Source organism: Meleagris gallopavo, chromosome 3 (assembly GCF_000146605.3).
Source record: "Meleagris gallopavo isolate NT-WF06-2002-E0010 breed Aviagen turkey brand Nicholas breeding stock chromosome 3, Turkey_5.1, whole genome shotgun sequence".
In the NCBI taxonomy this organism is placed as follows: domain Eukaryota; kingdom Metazoa; phylum Chordata; class Aves; order Galliformes; family Phasianidae; genus Meleagris; species Meleagris gallopavo.
In genome coordinates, this window is record NC_015013.2 from 32,915,854 (window position 1) to 32,923,809 (window position 7,956).

At 42.7% G+C, this 7,956-nt stretch overlaps 1 long non-coding RNA gene across 1 annotated transcript; it reads right to left on the reverse strand.

Moving 5' to 3' along the window:
• Window positions 1-1,620: 1,620 nt before the first annotated feature.
• LOC116216452 lies at window positions 1,621-7,706 on the reverse strand. Its single transcript, XR_004159208.1, has 2 exons — window positions 7,576-7,706; window positions 1,621-1,803 (listed from the first exon to the last, which is right to left on the reverse strand). It is a non-coding gene; the product is annotated as an uncharacterized LOC116216452 (long non-coding RNA).
• Window positions 7,707-7,956: the final 250 nt, after the last annotated feature.

Here is a 7,956-nt window from a genome sequence, read left to right on the forward strand (position 1 = left end):
GAAAAATACAGTTCATCTCATTAAGAAGCCACTGCTTCAAGCAAATATCGTACTACTAAACTTTTCAATTTGTGAATATTGCAGTTCATATCCTAATTGCATCCTTACAACACTCTTACAAGGAAATAGCCCAACTACTATCTGCCATCACTAGTCCCTGCAGTACCAGATCTTCCTCCTCTGCCTCAGTTTTTTCTGTCTTCTCATGGTCAGTCACTTCTGCACTGTTAACTTCCATCCCAAGGTATTTCTTCACAATTCTTCATCTAGGAATGAGCTAGGAAGTTTCCTTTTGAGCATGCCCCAGCATTGGGTAAATCCCTCAGTAGCCTTTGGTTAGTGGAGTTTAACCAGCATCTACTGAGCATCTGCAAACAACCCTTTTTATTTTCCAGAATCATCTCTCTTGACCAAAACAGAGCACACTTGGAGGCACAGCAAAACGTGCAGTCTTTCCAAAGACCACCCCACAAACAAACCACAAGTGACTGTTCCAACCACGTCACTATATTTCCAAGAAATGACTACTAATAACCTACTGTTCACTTACAATCACTTAAACTAAGCATTTCTTATAACAGATGACTATCACTTAAACACATTATTTCCGGACTACGTTCTCAGAACTATACTAAGATTTGTTTTTCCTCTTCCCCATCCTCTAGCTACTCAGGCAGAAATCTTGCACAAAAAATCTCATCCAAATGATTGCCTATTTGGTAAAGTTACAGTAAAGTAACAAGCACTGCTTCCAAGTCACTCACTCTCTTCCTTATTTAGTTATTTATTTGGTGTCACAGAATTGAAGGGGTTGAAAGGAACCTCAAGAGATCATCGAGTCCAACCGCCAGCTAAAGCAGGTACCCTACAACAGGTCGCACAGCTAGGAGTCCAGGCGAGTTTTGAATATCTCCACAGGAGACTCCACAACCTCTCTGGCACCCTCTCCAGTGCTCCGTCACCCTCACTGTAAAGAAGTTCTTCTGCATGCTAGTACAGAACTTCACACATTTGAGTTTTAGGCCATTACTCCTTGTCCTATCATTATACACCACTGAGAAGAGCCTGGCCTCGTTCATTTGCCTCCCTTTAGATGTTTATTAACATTAATACTTGTTTTAGTGAATCCTTTACCACCTTTCTTGACAAACCAATTTGTTAGTTTCCACAGGCTACATATTTTTTTTTAACCAGTAAGCAGAAGAGAGGGGATGTTCGAATCTGATCATTAACACAGCTAATTGCTACAACTGTCCCTGGCACTGTTCTGGCTGCATCAAATTGCTCTTATTTAAAGAATTTCTGATGATGGTTAAAGAGTTAACACAGCAGTGTGGATACAGCCACTGTGTTTTACAGAATATGGGGGTTTAATAATATGGACATTAGGCATTTCATGCCACAACTGCCCTGGGCATGTTTATTTTATTAGTATTTGAAGCATATACAAGAATTTAACTCAACAGTGATTTTTTTGGAAGCATATTCAGTCTCATTATCACATATGAACTAATATCAACCAGAAGCATTTAAACATGATAAAATCCACACATCACCTTTCAGCGCGACTGCTGTAAAAAGAACTACATTAACAAAAAGTGAACACTAACCTTCTCAATATTTATTTGGTGTTTTCTTAATCTTTCCAAATCTGTTGGAATTGCCACTTTAATGAACTTCTGAATGGCAGGTTCAATTCGACGGAGCCTAACTTTTTCGTCATCTTCAGACATCCTAAAAGCACCTTGCAAGGAAGGCAATACTTGCTACTCGTCCAGTATACCTTTACCAAGGTAAAACTCCCTAAAAGAAAGAGAGAGGAAAGAAAGTTGCAGGCTCACAAGAATATAGTCATTTAGATTTTTAAAAGAAAGCAAAATAAGGTAATTCAGCTTTTCCAACAAAACTGTGTTTGAGTACAGTATTACCTACCTAAAAATTGATACCCTATTAGCATTTTAATTTGCATTTGAATGCATTATTCCCATTTATTTACAGGGCTTAGGGATCTCCTTTCATAAATAAAATTTAACTATAACAAGAAACAGCTAAATAATTAAGGTAGATGCAAATAAAGATGCATAAAGATAGGTGGAAGCCCTTGTTGAAATAACATTTGAGATTAGATGCTTTCCTTGAGCTCAAGCACTGCCAATTTACATCCTGAAACACCTTTAAAATTGTAACACATATCCTGAAGACAGTAATTCTGGAAGTTCACTTTCTAGAAAAAGTAAGAGCTTCTGACTGAAGACTTCTACTCCAAGTTACATTTGTCCTTTCCTGAAGTCACCAAGGCATCACCCAGCAGAGAGTATGAACAGATTACTGAAATATTTGCAGAATCAGCACACAAGAAGCTTGAATTCTGTTTTCTGCATATGCATAAAACTTGATTTTCAAGTCTCCCTTCTCTAAAATAAGATATGTATGCAATAACATGCATGTAACTGTACATAATAGCATTTATGTGTGTGCGCGTGAGTAGCGTAAAGGAATGCCATTATGCTGAATGCACATAAAGGGCAGGAAAAACTATTGTGAACTACTACTACTTGTAATTTTAGTACTGTATAAACAGAGGTTATGCAAATGAGATTTTCTTTCTTTACATTCTTTCTTTAACAAAAACAAGAGATTGAATTAATGGTAGAAAGTTTTGCCATGTCTGTGTCAAAAAAGATGTACTGACTTAGTTGTTTTAAATTGCTTGTACTGCAACAGCACCTTCAGCAGAAGGCTTTCTCTGATTTTACTCTTCCAGTAACCAAACTAATTTAAAATAATTGACCTAGCATAATCTTCCTGTCTACAGAATATAACAAGTTAAAAAAATATATATTTTTCAGGCATCCAAGCATACGAGTGTTATTAAAAACATACATTATTTTTCTCATGTCTAACCACAAACAATGGGCAGTCCCTGCCCTCGTATCTACACTGCAGGGATGACACCTACAAATCCCCTTAACCTTTGAAGAAGCCAAGTGGTAAGTGTCTTCCACCAGGCCAGGGCAAAAGGCAATAGAACTTCAGGCAAAGAAAAGCTGGGTTTCTACATAGAGTCCCAGATGCATCACATTTTCCAAAACAACTCCAAATAAAACAATTTTTAGATTTTCTGAAAAAAAAAATAAAGAATGGTAAAAGAAGACTCTCCCCATTCATGTATTCCACCCAATAAGGAAGATGAGAAGTTGAACAAGTTAGGGGAAGTCAACCTGTAAGACTTCACTGTAGAATTACCACTGAAACACCTTTTCTTTCTTCAGAACGGCAGAAGAAAATTATTTCATTGGTTGATTTTGCAAGCATTACTAAATCATCCCCACTTCAAACTGCACGGAGATATGCCCCAAAGAGCCTTACAAATCCCTTTCTAACTCCACGCATTCAATATTAATAGTTCTTTGTCCAAATCTTCAAATAAACATGCAGCGCGCAGCCTCACTTCTTTCAGGAAGAGAAAAGAACTTTAAATCCTTGCGTGTTGATTCACTGTTCCCATCATTCTAAAACCAGTAGGCCTGGTCCCTGACCCCTTTGAAAGAGCCACTCGTATCTCATGGCTGAACTCCAGCTTGAGCTTAGCCTGGATTCTTCTTGCCATGAACAAAAGATAAAAAGCATTATACACCAAACCGCACTACTTCCACTTTGAATACACATTTAATTTCCTGACAGCTTATAAGCTAATCCACTAGTTTATGAGCTAGAATTAATTAAAACTTGGTTCCTTAAAGAAATTCTGTATCCAAGTCATGCTCTTCTTCTACATAGAATCATGTTGAAGAAGCGATGACACAAATTCTTTGAGCTCATTGCACAATGTCAGCTAGTGGAAAAACAGAACTCATTCTGGTCTCAGCTGTTCTGATACAAGTTAAATTCATCCTAATTTGGTACCTACCCCTTACTGGTATTTAGAGATCGACGAGAGTCAAAACCAACAGTTCAGATAACCTACCAATTGGACCACTGTGAAGGAGAGTTAACGTAGCTAACAGCCATGTATCTTGAGCAGGTAACCTGATACAGTCCTTGGTTTTAAATCCAAGTATTTAGAAGCATGCAGGGCTCTGGGTAATCACTTTCTCCGCCTTCCTAATTCCCAGGCTGTAAACTCAGTAACAACAGGGTCTGTAAGATGCTTTAAGGCACTGCTGCCTACCACACACTGCAAACCAGGGATGAGAAACTAAGAAATAGACAAACTCCTTACATTCCCTTCAGGTCTTCTGCTTTTTTCCCCTCACACAATATTGCACTGTTTGTAGCAAAAATTCTGAGTTATAAATTATTGATAAGAAAAAAAAAAGCGAAAAAAGTAGTACCTCTTTATTTGAAGTTAATATAATTCAAATACAGTTAAAAATTACATGGTTTTCTGGTATGTCAGTTCCAGATGTAATGGCAAAGAAATCTCAGCTTTCTTGTATACTTTATCGTGTTTGCATTTTCCTAAGGATAACACTCATAATTAATTTCCAAAGCTAGAACACCCATTTCTTCAGTAATCTCAGAGTAACAACACAGCATAGACTGGAAAGGAATTTCAGAAGCCATCTAGCACAAGCTAGATGTGGTTGCAGAGGCCCTGCCCCGTCAGACAGACACTCTGTACCCTTGCCAGCCCTCTACTCCTGCCTTTGATCATTCTTCAGATTAACAACACATCAATGAAGACAAAAAACCTTCACCGTAAGTAGACCAGCTTGTGTCCACTGCCTTTCAGGGAATCATGGAGGTTGGAAGGGGTCTTTGGAGATCATCTAGTCCAATCCCATGTGACAGCAGGCTTCCTACAGCAGCTTGCACAGGAAAGTGTCCAGGTGAGTTCTGAATATCTGCAGAGAAGGAGACTCCACAACTCACTGGGCAGCCTGTTCCGGCGCTCTGTCTTCCTTATAGCAAATTTTTTTTCTCATGTTCAGATGGAACTTCTTGTGTCTCTCATATTACTGCTGCATACCTCCAAGCAGAGTATGCCTCATGCCTTCCCACTGCCAGCAGTAACATCTCCCCTTCCTTCACCTTCTCTTCCTAAGGCTGATCAAACTCACCCAGTTTCTCCTTTAATACTGTGTGTTCCAGCCCCTCACCATCTTGCCAGTCTCATAAGTGCTCAACAGAGGGGAAGATCCGATGCTTCAACCTGCCGTCCTCCAACCACATTCTTAATGCACCCCTCAGTGTGGCTGCCCATCTTCTCCTGCAACAGTGCACTGAGCCTCACATTCAATATCAAGTCCTGCAGGACACCCAAGTCTTTTCTACACAGTTGCTCTTCATCACATCACAGACTCCTGACAGCCTGGAACACATTGCTGTAAGTCGCTAAAATATAGCTCAGTTTGAGCAAAAAAAAGCCCAAGACAAGACTGTGTCATTACATCAGTAATTTAAAATTAAAAAATTAAAATTTAAAATTATATCCTTATTAATATTTATATTTTTTAGATACTGGCCCCGAACCGGAACCAAAAGTAAATTATATATACCATTAACTTAGTGTTTGTACCTAATATGAGAACCACCTATGACTCTTACTACTCAAAACAGGCCAGTATCTTCAAAATTATTTAAGTGTATCTTACATAAAGGACTAGTCTACGGCCTCTTGTTTGAATGTACTTCTCACAGAGTAATAGAGCCTGAGATGTTCCACTGGTCTGATCTTTATTAAATAAATGCCTATATAAAGCACATAAAGTCTTTATATAGCAACTCACTTCCTCTTTGAAAAAAGGAAAGGTCCAAGCAGCATACACTATCTTGTTTCATCATTTAAATTAGATAATGTAAGGGGTAAAAAGATTTTCATAGAATCATGGAATTGCCTGCGTTGAAAAGGACCACAATGATAATCTAATTTCAACGCCCCTGCTATGTGTAGGGTTGCAAACCACTAGACCACAATGTGTGAAAAACTTCCTCCAAATATCTAACCTAAATCTCCCGTCTCAGTTTAAAACCATTCCCTCTTGTCCTGTACTATCCAACCAGTATTCCAGATAGGACCTCACAAGAGCTGAGTAGAGGGGGAAAATATATTTTCACATACATAATTCCCAACAATGAAAGTATCGGTTTAATTCTGACAGTCACCCAGAACTTCCTCTGTGGCAGTGCACAGAAATCACAGTTACACAGTTGCAGTCAATGAGAAGATTCTTACACTGTACAGTAACATATCAAAAATTTCAGTAAATGCTGTTGCACAGGTCAAATGTTAAGCTGCAAAGTGTCCTTCGCTCAAATTTGGTAGGAAATAATGCAGAATAAGCCTGAAGAGTTCTGCTTACCCAAAGAAATGCAATATAATGGTCCTATTTGAAGTGAAGTCACTTAGACATTTAAACAATCAATGCCACTAAAAACAATACCTCAAGCATAGATGTCTTGTTTTTAAGGGTTAAAAGGAGAAAGCTTTTTCACCTTACATCAGAAGTTTATATTCAAACAGTTAGAATACAGATGCTGCAAAGCAGAGATATACAGTAGCTTCTTCAGTAAATTGCAAAGGCCCCAGAACTGAGTGGCAGTGAGCATTCACTGCTGCTCGCTAGGCTGAGCTCTGCAGTTAGTGAGGAACACGCTCCTGTGGTGAGCTACAGCCACCATGTACTTTGGCTCTGAACTTCATCTTAACCTTCTGGCTGTGAAAAGGACCTGCAGCTAAAATAAAGTACTGTGACCTGTCCCAAAGCACTGACAGAGCGACACAGAAACACATCTATGCTAATGGGGCTGAGAGCTATATGCAGGAGATCTCCTATGGAACCACCAGAATTGGTGGCTGTACCCAACAGCCTGCACCTCCCAGCGGGTCACAACCCTGCGGATCATCCAGCAAGGCAAACACCATCCAGTGGGCACACAGCTGGATGTGGGGAGACCCCAGCAAACCCTGGGCTGCCCTCCCACCTCTCTGCCAGCCACAGAAGGCCAAACAGGACACCCACCTATTCATCCAGACAGACACCAAAGGCACGAGACCAACACGTCAGCATTTCTGGAGCAAAGCTGAACAGGAAGAGCGAGTTCCTCGTGGACTAACAGCCACCATATGCGGCCGGAACATATTTCAACCCTCAATTAGAGCCCTACTTCTGACTTGTCCGTGTTCCGGGACTACAGCTGCAACAGGTGACCAAGGCCAGAGCTTCCTGCACCCTGCTTACACAGGCAGCAAGGTGGGGGAGGGAAAACGGGCTCCAAAAGAAGGATTACGTCCTACATCAAGGCTGCGGGTGGACGACTCCGCTTCCTTTTTGCCAAGGGAGACCGCCGTTTATAAAACCTCGGGGAACGCAGCGCTCAGCCACCCATCGCACTGTTTTAGTCGCCTGTCCCGTCCCGTCCCGCTCACCCCTCCGAGGGAGGGCCACCTCTCGCCCGTTCCCGGGAGGCCACGCTCCTGGGGGGGCGGGTAAGGACACGCCGCCCGAGCGGGACGAGCCCCGGGGCCGCGCAGAGGGACGGTGACCCACCCGAGGCCTACACCGCGGCTGCGGGAGCGGAACGGCTCAGACCTCCGCTCTGCGTGCTCCCAGCCCCGAGGCGGGCTCCTACCGTACGGAGGATCCACGCTCAGGCCCCGGCCCGGCCTTCCCCTCGTTTCTGAGGGGAGCGAAGCGAAACCGAAAGCAGCCGGATCGCCATCGCCGGAACCCGGCGGCCGCTCCGGCCCCTCCCTCTCCCCCTCCTCCCGCCCCCCCTCCCGGTGGTTCCTCCCGCCGTCCACCGCCGCCGCCCTCACTTGGTCGGCGGCCGTCGCCTAGGATCGGCCGGTAGGCAGACCACCTCGCTGCGCTCCTCCCGTCGGGCGGTGCCGGTACGGCCCCGGGGCCCCCGTCCTAGGACCGCAACACTAACCACATAACCACATACCACATACCACACTTCTCCCTCGGCGGTGCGTGACCGGGCCCCGCCTGACGCACATACACATAC